Source organism: Miniopterus schreibersii (assembly GCF_964146895.1).
Source record: "Miniopterus schreibersii genome assembly, chromosome: 7".
NCBI lineage: Eukaryota > Metazoa > Chordata > Mammalia > Chiroptera > Miniopteridae > Miniopterus > Miniopterus schreibersii.
In genome coordinates, this window is record NC_138108.1 from 56001848 (window position 1) to 56019884 (window position 18037).

Here is an 18037-nt window from a genome sequence, read left to right on the forward strand (position 1 = left end):
GTGTGTGTGTGTGTGTATACCTCATAGCAATTTATTGAAATTATTTAAAATTTGATCAAATTTTATGATGAAGGTCTATTTCAGAGGAAATTCGGCTAACAGTAGAGCTTATACTCCTGTATTTTGTAATAATGCAACTTGCTTAAAGATGAGTTCATTTTGATTCCTTATTCTTAAAGATATTTTAGAATTTCCATTTTTTTAAATCCATCCTAAGGAGGCTTTTCCTATAATAAAGTTCAGTGACAAGAGATCGAAGTTAACATTAAAAGGAATGCCAGAACATTTCTCCTTTTCTTTCTTATTAATGCTAAAACAAATGTGAACTGGGCTTTTTAAGTGTGTGTGTGTGTGTTAAAGTTCAGAGCTGATGGAAATGTTCCAAGGCCTGTAAGACTAAGAACTGGCTCTCAGCCAAGTGCCTTTGGTTTTGGAGAAGGCAGCAAGATCCAGCAGAGAATGCTCTCGGCGCTGGTGGGAGGTTGTTTGAAGTTGACGGGGTCAGCCTATTTGATGCTCAGGAGCGGAAAGAAACAATGGTTCTCTGATAATTAGGATAGTAATCCCAGCGGGGGAGCCCATCGGCTTTGTTTTCTCTCCGACAGAAGTGTCTCCTGGCTATGGCTTAATCTTGCAAGGACTCTGACTTTGAGGAATCATGATATCTTCGTACGCTTCAAACTGATCCTGCGTGCTTACTTAGCAAACTCCCTCTTCCATAAACAGACATTGTAGGAGGTGAAATTCTATGGCTTGATCCTGTTCAAAGCATTTTGTAAATCACAGCAGCAGTAACACTGCAAAATCACTAAGACAAACGCACATTTCTCGTTGGGACAGTTACGCATATTTAATTCTCTCTTCTACCCTTCATTCCTTTCTCTTTTGATATCTTCACTTCTCTTTTTATATAATGCCAGTTGATTCTGTTTTCTATTTCCCTAAGCCCTCCACCCCTCTGTCGTCTCATTATTAAAATATTTTTCCAGGCTTTATCCTTTAGTTCTACATACGATATTTCTTATCCTGGAACTTTCTAACCTTAAATATTAAAATCAGTTAAATCCCACTTTTAGTATTTTTTTCATGCCATATACACCCATGGAGCACAAATCTGACATTTTCCTAGGCCTATTGCCTATGCTACTCTTTTATTTGTATCATTTATAGTCCTGTTTCTGTGATTTTATTTATTGATTAATTGATTTAATTTTGTTACTCCTCACCTGAAGATATTTTTTCCATTAATTTTTAGAGAGAGTGGAAGGTAAGGAGGGAGGAAGAGAGAGGGAGGGAGAGAAACATCGATGTGAGAGAGACACATCAATTGGTTGCCTCTCACACAGGGCCAGGGATCAAACCTGCAACCTTTAAGTGAGTGGGCTGACACTCTAACCACTGGGCCACACTGGCCAGGGCTGACTTTATCGATTGATTGGACCCTTCAACAGCTTCTTTTTCCTTTTTTTTTTTCTTTTTTAAATATATCTTTATTGATTTCAGAGAGAGGAAAGGAAAGGGATAGAGAGATAGAAACATCAATGATGAGAGAGTCATGGATTGGCTGCCTCCTGCACGCCCCTGACTGGGGATCAAGCCCGCAACCCGGGCATGTGCCCTGACAGGGAATCGAACCCCGATCGCCTGGATCCTGGGTCGATGCTCAACCGCTGAGCCACGCCTGGCCAGTTCTTTTCCTTTTCAATGAGAAAAGTTCAGGTTTTACTTTCAAGATTCTTTTGACAGTGACTGTAAAACTCACATTTTTAGTGATTTACATATACTCCAATTTAGTGGTATTATTTGAATTGATCTTTAACATTTAGTTTACCTATTTCTGCAAGTTCACCTCTTCTACAGAGCTAGTCCCCTTCGGTGCTGAGGTAGCAGTCCCTTAAGTCTTTGGGCAAAATAGAACAGACACTTCGAAGTCTGTTACCAGCTACTCATGTCTAGACTTTGCTCCTTCCAGAATTTCCTTGGTACTTCAACTAAGCCTGAAGTCAGTCCCAAGTGCGATAAGCTAAGTTCTCCAATGGAGATGCCTTTTTGATTCACAATAAACAATCAAATGTTGGGTGGAAAGCCCCACGACAGCAGAAACAAATGGTAATGGGGAATACTGGAAAGCAGCCTGTTATATGCAACAAGTTCAGGAAACAATTAACAATAAGATGGCAAGCACCACATACTCACTGTAAGTAGAGAGGCTGAGGGGTTCTGCACATGCTTTGCATTTAGCCTAGATTTGTGGTGAGGCTCTTAATATGCACAGGGAAACACTTGGGATATTTTTCAGCCAAAAACTTTAAATATGAGTAATCCATGAAGGATAATAAAAATACTTTGAATCTGCAGAAATCCTTTTCTCCCAAGAGATCAAATTACTCTAATACACCTTAAAGCTGAGGACAGGTTACTAAGAGGAAAACCAAAAAGCTTGGAGAAGTTGAGTTGACAAAGCAAATCAGTGGCCAAGATGGAACTGAAATTTAGGTCTTTACTTATTTCAGAAAGTTGACAATTACTTGGTGAATGCAGGAAATGTAGACGAACAATAAAATGTCCCATTTCTCCCAGATTATTCTGACCAGTGATTGGGGCCTTAAACTATGCACATAAAATTAATTGGCTGGACAGAGATTCAGAACAAATGCACACAACCATGTCACTGGTTAATCTTTACAACATAGAGGAAAATATGACATACTTCATGAATATTTGTTATTAAGATTTTTATTTAAAGACATTTTATTAAAGCATAATTACATTAAAAAGATATAAAAGTTTATAAAGCATAAGGGCCTATTTATGTTTAAGAAAGAAATGTGTCATAGTGGTTGTCATATCATTTTATGCAGCGTATTACACAGCTTGTTGAAGCCAAGAGAATCCTATGTGTTTTTAATACCTATTTAACTTTTAAGTTGAAGATTCTCTCAATTACAGTACAATATAAGCATAATGAAAATGACAACCTCATATGAAATTACTCTAAGAAGCTAACAGTGGAAAAGAACTTAAACTTAAGATAATAATAACATTTACAGAGAAGTGAATGAGATTCATTTATGCCATTCTGTAAATGTATAACATAAGATAATCATTCCTTAATTAACATAAATTGCAGACTGAGCAAATTACTAATTCAGTGTAAATGAGCTGGCTGTATAACTGGTTACTTGACATTCAGTTATTTTGCACTTTAATTCCATTTTTTGGGGGGTTAAAAATAAAATGCATAAAATTTAACATTTTAAAACAAATCCTTTGGGAAACAATTGACTTCTTAGAAATTATAGCAAAAATGTAAAATAGCTATAAATGAAAGATAAAATCCTAAATAAGTGCCAGTTACTCAAATTTTGATTACCCAAAATGGGGCTGTATCCTCTGAAGTATATATTTCATTAAAATTTCTCTTGCTCATTCAAATTTCCTATTATTAGATGAACTCAGACTCTTTATCCTTGACCTATGATCAGCCCGGAAATTATTTACTTTTTTTTATTACACTTTTAGTGGTTGCCATAATTATTATGACATTTGTGGTTTATCAAAATCTGATATTTATTTGTACTTTCACCATCTTTCCAGAAAATGCTAGAATCTTAAAACACTTTAACAATATTTTATTCCTCTAAAATACTATTGGTGTTTATTTGTCTCCATATTTTAAAGACCAAAAATTATAATTACTGTTTATGCAGTAAATACTCATTTAGACTTACCCAAATGCTTAAATCTCATTGCTTTCATGCTATCTACATCCCCAATTGGGATCATTATTTTTTCCTACCTAAAGAATCCCCTATAGTATCCCTTTAGTGTAGATATGCATGTGACTAATTCTTTCAGTTTTTGTTTGTATGAAATGTCTTTATTTCCCCAGCATCATTGAAGAATATTTTCACTGTGCATGAATTTCTGGTTTGGTGGTTATTTTCTTTCAATGTCTTGAAGTTATCCTACCATTGTCTTCTGGCTTCCATTGTTTCTGTTGAGAAGTCAGTTGTTGGCTTTCAGTCTAATTACTGCTCCTTTGACAGCAATCTGTCTTCTTTTCCTCTGGTTGCTTCCTCCATATCCATGGCGGATTTTTTTTTTCTTCTCATCTTTCCTTTTCACAAATTTTTCTGTGATGATCCTAGGTGTGGATTTCTTCTGGTTTTTCCTGTTTAGAGTTTACAGAAATTCTTGAACTTTAAACTTAATATTTCATAAGTTTGGGGACAATTCTCAGTTACTATCTCTTTAGATATGCCTCTTCTTAGTCCTTTTCTTCTTGGATCCGATTATATATGTTTTCTTTTCATACTTTATCCTTTATGATTCTTACACTTCCAACTATAATTTTCATCCTTTTGACTCTTCGTGCTTCATTTTCAATATATCTTTTGTTCTAATGTGTCTAATCTGAGTTTTAATTCCAGCTACTATTTCATTTCTTGGGTTCTATTTAATAACATTTTCAAATATTTTATTTTCTATATCTCCCAAAACTTTCAATCTTATCTTTTACCTTCTTAAACATGGTAAGCATACTTATTTTAAAGTTTATTTCTCATAACTATAATGGATTCTGAGGACCTGTTTTGGTTTTCTATTGTTTCTGCTGGTTCTCAATTATGTTGTCATATATTTTGTGGGTAACTGGTTATTTTTTATTGTGTGCTAGAGATTCTATTTGAAAATGCTTAGAGAAATAATTTGATGCCTACAATAATATTCTTATACTGCATAATAAATTTATTTTTCTTTTGCCAAGCTCAGGGATGCTAGCAATCCTGAATAACCTTAATCAAATTCTAAGGATTAAGATAACATGAAACCTAGCCACTGTAAGGACTGGTCTATATTCTGTTCACCAGCTTTTCCAGGGTTCAGCCTTTTGAGATTCCAACCCAAACATGGGGAGTGGTTTACCATGGTTACTCCTCTCCTGAAGATCCTTGCAGATCTTGGACTCCAACTTTTATCATCCCACCTCCAATGAGTCTATTAAAAGTACTGATCAGACTCTTGGTATTTCTTCTTTAATTGGCAAATGTTTCCAGTGAGAAGACATTATAAATAACAAGTTTATCTTTTTGGGTTTTCATCTTTTCTCAGGTATTGTCCTGAAAGTCTTTATTTGATCTCTGATATTTTCAAGCAAAGTTATTTATAGTTTTGTTTTATTTATTTATTTTGTTTGGTTTGATTGTAGCATTTTTCTAGCATTCCTCAGCAGGAGAATTGGTTCAAATTACTTAGTTTTTAATTACTACAGGTAGAAGTTAATCTGGTAGTTAGGCATTTTAGACACAATCAGCTAAAGATAAATATATAAATTTGAAGACTGTTAACCATCACTTCATTTCATTCTAACACATTTTCCTAGACACTCCCAGTTACTTAGGAATACAAGTTGATTTAGGAGCAATCAAGGACTCTGGTTTTGCTCTAGAATGTACACATTGGAGGTAGAATATCAGTTCTCATAATCACTGTGGTATTGGGTATTTTGGAGTGTGTATCTGTATGTTTGATGTCCTTTATGTTAAAATTGCCTGCTAGAGATGGATAGACTTTGCCCTAGGTGTTTGCCTCATAAAATTGAAGCCTATGTTGATTACAGATTTACACAGGGGTTTCTCTGATAAACTCAAAATGGATCAAAGACCTAAATGTAATAGCTAAAATAATAAAAACTTAGAAAAAAGATAGGCGCTAATCTTCATGACCTTGGATTCAGCAATGTTGTCTTAGATATATCACCAAAAGCATGAGCAGCAACAATAACAAAGTAGAAAAATTAACCTTCGTTAAAATTAAGAGCATTTGTGTGTCAAACCACATTATCAAGAAAGTGAAAAAACAACTCATCGGAGAAAATATTAGCAGTTCATATATTGGACAAGAACTTTTATCTAGAATATATAAAATACTCCTATCACTCAATAATAAAAAGTCAAATAACCCAATTAAAAATGAGCAAAGAATCTTAATAAATATGTCTCTGAAGAAGATATACAAATGGCCAATAAGCACATAAAAAGATGCTCAACATCATTAGTTATCAGAAAATGCAAATCAAAACCACAAAGAGATACCACTTCACATTCACTAAAATGACTATAATTAAAAAGACAGGAGAAAAAAGATAGCGGTGTAGGTAATAGCTGCACCCACCGCCTCCCACAAACACATCAAAGTTACAACTAAAATACAGAACCACCATCACTCAGAGCCTCCTGAGATCTGGCTGAACAGAAGCCCCACAGCCAGGGAGCTGATGGAGGACCGAGACCAGGAGGAGGGGCGGAGATGCGGGCGGATCGGGGCTGGATCACCGAGACGAGGCTGCGGGCCCACACCCGGTGCAGCCGGGTAAACCCAGGAGGGAATCTCTACAGTGGGGATTTCCTGGAGGAGCGAGGGATCCCAGCCCCACAGCCGACCCCAGCCCAGGGCTCCAGGGCCGGGAAGAGACGTCCCCACAACTCCGGGCTGTGAAACCAGCGGGGACTGTCTCTGAGGGTCGCGGAGGCTGCGGGAGCCCCAGGCTTTCCTCTTAAAGGGCCCGGCACGGACTCACTCAGACGCGCTCCCTCTGAGCCCAGTGCTGGGCAGCAGCTTGAAAGGAACCGGGGACACGTGCGGAGGAACTAACCTGCCTGAATTCAGGACAAGAGCTGTAGGGGTGGCTTTCTCCCAGGCAGAGGGGCTGGCAGAGGCCGTTGCTCCTTTGGCACAGGGCCGGCAGGCAGGCGCCATATTTGAATCGCCAGCACCTGACTCACACCTTTGGCCCCGCCCGGTGATTCCTGGAGGCCCCGCCCCTCCCCACCTGCTTCATCTTAGCAGAGTTTCTGTTTATTTCTATTAACCATCTTTCCATTGGAGCATCTGTATTTTTCTTATTGAGTCACAGAAATTCTTTGTACATTTTGGATGAATTCTTTGTTGGTTATATGTGTTGCAATTATCTTCTCCCAGTTTGTGGGTTTTCTTTTCACTCTCTTAATGGTGTCTTTTGATGAACAAAAGTTCTGAACTTGAATGTAGTTGGTTCATTATTTTTTATACTTCTTTGTTTTAAGAAATCTTTCCCCACCATAATTCTATAAAGATATTACCCAATATTGTCTTCTAAGAGTTTGATCGTATTATTTTTCTATCAGGTCTTTAATCCACCATTTTTGTTTGTATGATGTGAAATAGGGGTTGCTATTCCCACCCCACTCTGCATGGTTATCCAGTTGCCCCAGCACCATTTATTGCAAGGCCAACATTTCCTTGCTCATTTGCAAGATTTGATCATCTCAGTCAAGCATTAGATATCCATATTTGGACTCTCAATTCTGCCTACTAGTCTTTTTACCTGTCACTGTGCAAATACACCATTTTAAATACTATAAATTAATTTTATTAGGGGTAGGCAAGATGCTCCACTTTGTTCATCTTCTTCAAAAGGGTCTTGGTTATTACTAAACTTTGCTCTTTCATTTAAATTTTAGGATTAGTTTGTTTAAATTCAATTTATAGAAAAAGTACCCTGGGATACTGATTGGAATTGCATTAAACCTACAGAGCAATTTGGGGGAAAGTGGCATCTTTATAATAATTGAATTTTTTTTCCTTATTTTATTTTGGGTTTTTTCCATCACCATTTATCCCCTCTATGCCCTCTTCTGCCTCCCCCCTTCCCTGCAATCAGCACTCTGTTGTCCACGTCCATGAGTTTTCTTTTTTTTTCTTTTTTGCTCAATCCCTGCACACACACACCCCCTCCTCCAACACCCTTCCCTCTACCACCAGAGCTGCCTGCCTGCTCTCTATGAGTCTGTCCCTATTTTGCTTGGTAGTTCAGTTTGTTCATTAAATTCCACATACGAGTGAAATCACATGGTACTTGTCTTTCTCCGACTGGCTTACTTCAGTTAGCAGAATATTCTCCAGGTCCATCCATGCTGTCACAAAGGGTAAAATTTTCTTCCTTTTTATGGCAGAGTAGTATTCCATTGTGACAATATTGAATTTTTCATCAATGAACATGGCATCTCTCAAACAGTTTAGGATTTTTTAAAATGTCTTTATATAAAATTTTATAACATTATCTTAAAGATTTTTTAACTCTATTCTTAATTTATTTCTAGGTACTTCATATTTATGATGCTATTATAAATATTATCTTTTAAGTTTTTCATTTTGAACCATTTGTTGATGGTTTATAGAAATGCAATGTATTAACATTAATGTTAGCAACCTCGCTAAATTTTTAAAATTAATTCTAATAATTTATCCATACATTACTTTGAGTTTTTTATGTGATCATATCACCTGCAAAATAATACACTTTCTATTTCTTCTTTTTCATCTCTATTCCTTTTCTTTCTGCCTTTCTGCTTTGCCTAGGACACCCAGTACACTATTGAATAAAAATAGTTACTGTGGCTATCCTAGCCAAAGGTTTCATTGTCTAATGAATAAAATTTAATGTATTATTTTATACCTACCCATTGCCAAATTTAGAAAATTGTATTCTTAGTTTTCTAAGAGTTTTATCACAAATAAATGATGTTTTATGGAGTGTATTTTCTGCATTTATGAAGATAATCATATGCTTTATCTCTTTTATATTGTTAAAGTGGTAAATTAAACCTTGTATTCCTGGAATTAAACCCGATTTTGTAATTATCTGCATTATTTTTTTTTAACAGAATATGATTTTCTAATGGTTTGTTTAGGGTTTTTGCATTTCAATTCACAAATGACATTGACTTGTAAATTTTTCTCTCACTATCCTTTTAAGTTTTTATTTTCTTTTACTCAATTTGCTCATTTTCTAACTTCTTAGGTGAAAGTTTAGGTCATTGATTTTAGACCTTCTTTTCTGACATAAACATTCAACACTATCAAGTAATTCAACGTGGTTAACAGTGTTGTTCAAATTGATAACTCTTTGCTGACGTTTTTTCTAGATGTTTTATCAATTTCTGAGAGAAATGTCCATCTATAATCGTCTATTTCTTTTAATTTTGTCAACTATTATTTATGAATTACACACAGTCTCGCTGCTTGATGTGATTCCACAGATCCCCGTGGCTCTGCTCCTCTTATTGTTAATCCTTTTCCCTCTCTGTTCTTCTGACTGAATAATTTCCATTGACCTGTCTTCAAGTATCTGACTCTTTCCTCTGTCATCTCCACTCTGCTATTAAGTCCATCCAGTGAAATTTTTATTTCAGATATTGGATTCTTCAGCTCTAGAATTTCTATTTTCTTCATGTTATAGTTTCCATTTCTCTGCTTGGATCTCGCATTCTTTCATTACAATCATATTTTTCTTTACCTCGTTGAGCACAATTGCAGTAGCTGCTTTAAGGTCTTTGATATTTTCAACATCCAGGTCATCTGGGATTGGACGGATTCTTTTTTTCTCTTAAGAGTAGGTTGTGCCCAGCCGGGCGTGGCTCAGCGGTTGAGCATCGACCTAGGATCCAGGCAATCGGGGTTCGATTCCTGGTCAGGGCACATGCCCGGGTTGCGGGCTCGATCAATGACTCATCATTGATGTTTCTCTCTCTCTCTCTCTCCCTCTCCTTCCCTCTCTCTGAAATCAATAAAGAGATATTAAAAAAAAAAAAAAGAGTAGGTTGTATTTCCATAATTCTTTGAAAGTCAAGAAAATTTAGATTGTATCCTGGATGTTGTAATTGTTATGTTGTCGGTTCTGGACACTGGATTCTTTCATATTTCTCCAAAAAGTGTTGAGATTTTGTTTAAGCAGGATAGTAATTGGTTAGACTTAAACTGCAACCTCTTTCTTGCCTATAGTGGGTGGAGGCTCAAATCTCAGTTCAGATCTTTTAATTTAGGGGAACTGCTTACAGTCTGTCCTATGTATGTGTTACTCAGAGGTCAGCGTGGGGCAGAATTTATACATAAGAATTTGGGATTCTCCTACTTAGGCTCTCTCTTTTCAGGGATTCTGTCTTAACTCTTGGAAGCTCTTTTCACCCCAGGTTCATTCCTGGGGCTGCTCAGGACAGAAAGATGCTGACTTTCAGAGCTTTAGCTGCTCACCCATGCTCCATCTGCAATCTACCCTTAGAACCAAGCTGTAAAACAAAACAAAACAGCCCTGGCCAGCATGGCTCAGTAGTTAGAGCATCAGCCCGTGGCCCACATACTGGCAATTCCACTCAAGGGCACATACCTGGTTTGCAGGTTCCTTCCCTGGCACCCGTTAGGGGCACATGCAGGAGACAAGCAATAGAAGCATCTCTCACATTGATGTTTCTCTCTCTTTTCTCTCTCTCTCTCTCTCTCTTCCCATCCCCAATACTCTCTCTGAGAATCAATGGAAATGATTTACCAATGAGGATTAATAAAACGCAGCAGGAAATTCATCCCATGATGGTCATGTCTTCCAAATTTTAACTTCTCTCCAAAATTCGTTGCCTTTTGTTCACCCTGCAGAGCTCTCAGGGACTTAGTTTTCACATTTTGTTATCTGGTTGGAGTTTCAGTGTTAGGAGTTTACTTTATGCTGGGAAAGAAACTTTTCCATATCTTAAGTTACAAAGCCATGTTTTAAGAAGCGTTAACTAAATAAACACTTAAAATGTAGTGACAATCACGGGGAGTAAACTAAGCCTTGGCACTACATATTTACTGATGAGATAGTAAAAGTGCTTCTGCCTATCCTTGTAGCAGTGCCACAGCTGGCCACCCTATGCACAGGCTTTTTAGGGTTGTTCCTACAGGCAAGAAGGACTATGAATAAGGTGGGGGTCACTCTGTCACAAGCCTTTCAGATGCCTCTCACAGTGGCTTATTGTAAATCACTGCCTTTCCGTATGGAGAGCTAACCCCTCTGAGGCAGCTCGAACTTCTGGCTTTTTTATGTTCATCAGGGTCACCGACGGATTAATAATGTTGCAGCAACTATTTCCCAGAGCAGACATCACTCTAACTGCTTACCAGGAGGCAGAGGTCATTTACCTCAGACACACTTCAAAAGCATTTATTACTGCACTTTTGTCTTGAAGGATGGAAGGGCCGATTGCCTGAAGGCTGTACAAATCACTGCGGTTAATGCGCGCAGGGAAAACCAAGGCCCCTAAGAGTACTAATAGCATGTTAGAAGGCACCTAATGATACGCTGTATAGGATGTTGGACATACATAAATACTAAACTTGTCAGAAACATCGTATTTTCATTGTTCCCATGTTTACTAAGGAAGTAATCTCAGTAAAACTTGGCAAGTCTGAAAATGTTCCAAGATCCTTAAATTGGCCTGTACTTCTTATAATGATAGTTATGAACAAAAGATAATGTTCATGATTGTGAAGGAAGGTTGTGCCCTTTAGATCTCAAATCTTGTGTGTGTATGAGTGTTTTAATAGGCAGCTTTATGTCATGTTTAAATATTTTTAAAGCAATGTTTCTCAAAATGTGGCCCAGTGACAACCTGCATTAAAATCTGTGGTGTTGCTAAAAATACAAATTCCTAACCTTACCTCGGCCCTAAAGAATGAAAATCACAAGTAAAGAGGGTAGGAGAGGTAGATCCTTTCATTTTGCTTTTTTTGTCAGCTCCCCCAGGGGAGTCCCATGCACATGAAAGGGAACTATACAGGTGGATCTCTCTTTATTGTGTTTCACAGGTGTTTTTGTTTGTTTGTTTGTTTGTTTGTTTACAAACTAAAGGCAAGACCTTCCCCCAGTAAAAAGATTACAACTTGCTGTATTGCCATACTCACTTTATTAGGGTGGTCTGGAACCAAACCCACAATATCTCTGAGGTATGCCTGTATTAGATTCTCAGAAAGATATTCTTCCACATAAAGATGACAGCAAAGTGATTTAATAAATTCTGAGACGGTTTTCTTTTTATTTAATACATTTGCTGTATATCTCCAAAGCGCTATGCTAGGTGTTGGTGAGATATAGAGCATGGAGGTTCCATTCCTCAAGGTGATTCTTCTAAGGCAGGGTTGAGTGCCCATAATAGCTTGATTTGGGGGAAGAAAAAAAAAAAGCACTGAAGGTTCTAATTGGAGTTGTGATTTGGAATGAATGGGTCTCAGGTCTGGATGTCAGAAAAAGTCAAGTTAATAAGAGACTGTATTATAGATCCATCTCAGAGACAGTTGCAGAGTCTGAGACCCACAACAAGAATAGAATTCCATTATTTTAATTTTTTTAAAAAGGATAGAATTCTAAAAGGTATTTTAAAATAAATTTCCTCAGTGTCTCAGTTAGGTTCCTAGAAACAGAGCCTAAGACAGAAATTCGTGTGTAATTGGTTTATTGAGACACTAAAAGGGAGTGAGGGTAGCAGGAGTGGGCAGGGGAAGGAGCCAGACAGAGGTGTATTTGAGCAGAGGTCTGGCCTCAGCGTCACCTGACCCGACAGGGAGCATTCAAGCCAACTGGGAGCACGAGTGAAACACTTGCCACAGGGACTTTCCTGCACACCCACATGCCACTGGCTGGCCGAGGGCCACCTCCAGCAGCCTCCCAGGCCTCCTAACCATCTCCAGTCAGCCAAGGGCAATCCTTCCCCAAAAGGTGCAGCCAATATTCCTGGTGGCTGAGGGGTACACTGCCCAGTAAGGGGATCAGGGACGGCACCGAAGGCGTCTGTCCCGCTCACCCCGTGCCTGAAATGACTCTCCCTTCAGCCTGCACTGATTCTTCTACTCGGGCTCTGTAGGCAGACCTCGTGGGTTCAGACCTCAGCTGCATCACTCACTGTCTGTCTCTGTACTTCCGTTTTCTCACCTTTTGGAACGTAACTTATAAAGTTAACCACTAGAAGATGGCTGGGAAGATAATCAGATTAACCCACGCCACGTGTTTTGCAGTGTCTGACATATAGTAAGCACTTAATAAATTTTAGCAAATACTAGCTATTATTTTGATTCCCTTACTAAACTCCTTACTAGGGCCCGATTACCCTGTGTCTAGGATTTCCCATGAGCTTCCTGCTTGGTCTCTGCCTCAGACACTGCCTTCCTCTCCACGAAACACACTAAACGGACGCATACACCTTTTCAGACTGTCCTACACACATAAGCACACACACGAGAGTTCTCATCCTAAACATTTCCTTTCATAGTATTATCTCTCTGCTCAAAGCTTCATTATCTCTATGGAAAAAAAAATCTCCATTTTAGCCTGGAACCCAAGTTGTTTCACAGTGTGGCTCTTGTTGCTTTTCCAGCTTTACCTGTTGCTCTTCTTTTACACCAGTGGTTCTCAAAATTTTGGTCTCATGACCCTTTTTTTGTTCTTAAGAGTAGGTTCTATCTATTGATATTTAGCATATTTTAAATTAAAACTGGAAACATTGAAAAGATTTATTGATGGAATCATTTAGAAAAACATTAATAAACATATATTATTATAAATAATAGTTTTATGAAAAATAAATGCATTTTTGAAATTAAACAGTGAAAAGAATATTATTCTCACTTTTTCTACTCTCTTTAAGAACTGGCTTAATAGAAAACAGCTGCATTCGGATATCTGTTTCTGCATTCAGTATGTTGTTTTAGTTCAAGCATATAAAGAAAACCTGGCCTCATGCACATATGTAGTTGGAAAAGGGAGATGTATTTTAAAAGCTTTCCAGAAAACTGTTGATATTCTTCTATGATACAATACCAATATTTGATAAATGGGTAGTCTCAAAGATCAGACACAACGAGCAGCCTGACACCGTATCAATGGCCTTTCCCTACCCTGTTACATTAAAATCCACTGCACTATTGCACTCTGAGAGGACCTTTTTCTTGAGTATGATTTTGATCTCTCAGACTCTTTGAAGGGGCTCAGGCACCGAGTTCCTCGGACTGTGCTCCGAGATCAACTTCTTTATATACCCCTTGCATTCTGCACCTTTTCTTTTAAAATGCACCCAGGTGTGTTTTTTACTCAGGTATGGTGAGGCCAACAGACCAGGAGATAATTTCAATTAAAAAGAAAGTTGGTTACTCATAGTCCCCAGGAGGAGAGGCACGCCATGCCACGCGGGGCTGCAGGAAGCACTGGGGTCAGTCCAGACGCAGAACAAGCGAGGGGAAAGTATGGGCAAAAGCCTAGGTCATGGTTTTCATGGGAAGCAATGCATGAGGCAGGGTAAGCAGCTGAGAATGTTCAGAATCAGAGAGTCTGAGTAATTTCTGTGGGCTCTGGGCTACAGGTGTGGTCCCCAGTTGTCTGATACCTGGCCCTGGGATGATTTAGAGCAGGGGGTAGTGACCAGGACTTCAGGATCCTGATAAAAAGAAGCAGAAGGGTTTTCTCATGTGTCCCTTGGCCATCCGTATGTCCTCTTTGGAGAAGTGTCTATTTAAGTCCTTTGCCCATTTCTTAATTGGGTTGTTTGTCTTCCTCTTGCTGAGTACTATGAGTTCTTTGTATACTTTGGAAATTAGCCCCTTATCAGATGCATCCTTGGCAAATATGTTTTCCCAGACCGTGGGGTTTCTTTGTATTTTGAGGCTGTTTTCTTTTGCTATGCAGAAGCTTTTTAGTTTGATGTAGTCCCATATGTTTATTTTTTCTTTTCTCTTGCCCTAGGAGATGTATCAGTGAAAAGTCCACTACGTGGGATGTCTGTGACTTTATTGCCTATGTTTTCTTCCAGGATTTTTATGGTTTCGTGACTTACATTTAAGTCTTTTATCCATTTTGAGTTTATTTTTGTGTGTGGTGAAAGTTCGTGGTCTAGTTTCATTCTTTTGCATGTATCTGTCCAATTTTCCCAGCACCACTTATTGAAGAGACTGCCCTTACTCCATTGGATACTCTTGCCTCCTTTGTCAAATATTAACTGACCATAATGGCATGGGACAACGTCGCTAATCATCAGAGAGATGCAAATTAAAACCACAATGGGGTATCACTTCACACCTGTCAGAATAGCTCCATCAACAAATCAACAAACGACTTGTGCTGGCGAGGGTGTGGAGAGAGGGGAACCCTGGTACACTGCTGGTGGGAATGCAGACCGGTGCAGCCACTATGGAAAACAGTATGGAGGTTCCGCAAAAAATTAGAAATGGAGTTGCCGTTCGACCCAATGATTCCACTCCTAGGAATGTACCCTAAGAATCCTGAAACATTAATCAGAAAGAATATATGCACCCCGATGTTCATAGCAGCACAGTTTACAATAGCTAAGATCTGGAAACAGCCCAAGTGCCCACCAGTAGATGAGTGGATAAAAAAGCTGTGGGACATTCACACCATGGAATACTATGCAGCTGTAAAGAAGAATCATCTCGTACCTTTTGGGACAGTATGGATGGACCTGGAGAATATTATGCTAAGTGAAATAAGCCAGGCAGAGAAAGACAAACATCACATGATCTCGCTTATACGTGGAATCTAAAGAACTTAATAAACTGATGAACAGAATAGATTCAATGACATGGAAGCATAGATGAGACTAACGAATGTCAGAGGGATGGAGGAGGGCGGGTGGGTGGAGGGGGAGAGAGTAACCAAAGAATTTATATGCAGATATGCACAACCCAAGGACACGGACAATGGTGGGGAGAGGGACTGGGGAGGAGGATGGGACGGGGTGGAACGGGTCATTGGGGAGAAAAAGGGACATCTGTAATATTTTAAACAAAAATAAAAAAATAAAAAATAAAAAAATTAAATTAAATTAAATTAAAATTTTAAAAAGCAGCAGCAGAAGGGGATACGAACCAGAGATTTGTTAGTCTGCATATCAAAGGTGTGCTTGGGCTCAAGTTAAGCTATTGGCTAACTTTAAGAAATTAGCTACCCCTTAGAGGAGCAATCCCTGAGGGGGAATCCTTCTTTGCTTTAGCTGAGTCCTATTTGAAAAACTGTTATGAAAACAAATATTAACACTTCATAAATGTTATATAACTAAAAACAATGTCAACCACAAGATTATGATGGCATATTTAGGATCTATATTTGCCCCTTTTTAGCTCTGATTCAATATCACAGCCTAATTTGTATCACAGTTAGGCTAGATGTAGTCAATAAACAACAACAACAAAAAATTAACAGGTATTTAGAGACTAGCCAAGGAAAAAGATGTATTTTTCATTTGTCTCTGTTTAAAACTCCAGATCCCTTTACGAATACAAAGAGCATGAACATTTTATTTTCTAGTGGGGCCAAAAAAAGGGAACACATGTGCTGAGTGTAGGAGTGATAAAATCATTCATTAATTACACTGTGGGTTTCATTTTGCCGTTTTTCTAATAACTGCTATGCCTGGATTCTGCTAGTGTGCTAATGCTATTTGGGAAGCAAAGATTATTTCATTTTAAGTGGAATGTGGACGATGTTAATTTTATGATGAAAGGTTAGTTCTATAAACGGTAATTTGGCAGTGGATTAAGACTCCCATACCGGGTATTTAGAAAAATACAGCCATTTATCTGGATTCATGTGATAGTTGTTTTTAGCATCTAAGATTTCACTCTTAGACCATGGGGATGTTTTGTGGAAGAATATTGTCCTCTATTTTGGATATATCATCTATAAATTGATCTTAGTTTTTTTTTAGAACCACTTAACTTTGAGGACCTTACCATACTGAATTTAAAAAAGTGGTCTCAGGTTTATTGTCCACTGTAAATGCTTAATGGTCGTTATGCTCATTGTCTTAATGTACCTCTTACAAACTACAAAGAAAAATCCTCACTTATACTACATTAATATTCAGTTAAGAAGTATATTATCACTTTATCAATTCCCTTCATACTTTTATATGCTGTATTTATCTATTTTTTAAATAGAGGAAGGAGAAGGAGAGAGATAGAAACATCAATGATGAGAGTCATTGATCGGCTGCCTCCTGCACGCCCCCTACTGGGGATTAAGCCTGAAACCCGGGCATGTGCCCTGACTGGGAATCAAACCGGGATTTCCTGGACCATAGGTCGATGCTCAACCGCTGAGCCATGCCAGCCGGGCTATGCTATATATTTTTCAAAGGAAGATTGCATTGCTTAACATTTACTAAATCTTTATAAGCAAATGAAAGAATGTGTGACAGTGTTTTGAAAGCTAGTGCTACAGTTTATAAACTCTGATCACACATCTATCTTTCTCAATCACTTGGCTGGTTTTCAGATAATAGGCCTCAATATAATTTATCACTCTGTTGATGCCTTTCTGGATTTTTTTGAAAGTCATTATAGTCTTCTTCAGGTCCCATATAACTAGAACCATAAAGAATATTTCCACAGCTTTTAGACTATAGTTTTAAAGAAAAGTGTGTTCTGCATTACTTCTGAATGTCTTCTCTATTTAAAAAATCTTAAATATTTAAAAAATCTTAAATACCTCACTGTGGGGAGGGATCCACCACTACACTTGCTTATCCTGCCGTTCAGCAGTGCCACTTGCTACTTATCGTAATTCCACTTTAGTATCCAATCCTGTTTAAATTAATTTATTATTCAACTTACTGAATAAAGCAACTTAACATTGTATAGTGATAAATACAACTAGAACAATGCCCCCTCCCTCCTAAAAACAAACAAACAAACAAACTCCTTGTAATTCTTGCCCCTGATGTTTTCCTACAGTGATTGCACTGCCATCTCTTGGATGTGCCCTCCTTTATTATATTGATTTATGATAATTCCAACTTCTTCCCTTATTTTTTTACAAATTAGCCCCATCATCTTCATAGATTTTTTCCTTCTATTTCTAGTGAAATTACTTCAGCTACTGAAGCAGTTAATGCTCTACATTGTTTAACATGTTCTAGTTTATTTCTGCATTTACACATTTTCCCTGAATTTTCCTGAGTTCCCCAAGTGGGCCTTGGTGAGCCAGGGCTGGGTTAATGCGTGAGGGTAACAGAATTTGATGTCTAGGATGACAGGAAACACAGACCTGACAGCAAAGGTGGGACAAGACTGGCTTGTGAGAATGTTGAATTTGTTCTTTGCTAACAGAAGCAGCAATTAGAAGGAGCACAGCAGAGAGGAAGATGCTGGGAATGATGCACAGGCTGGGGATCAGAGACACTGA

At 38.1% G+C, this 18037-nt stretch overlaps 1 long non-coding RNA gene across 1 annotated transcript in view; it reads right to left on the minus strand.

Annotated features, from left to right (window-relative positions):
- The window catches only part of LOC308559686, a 39206-nt gene that overhangs the window by 15957 nt on the left and 5212 nt on the right, over positions 1–18037 (minus strand). The window lies entirely within an intron of this gene.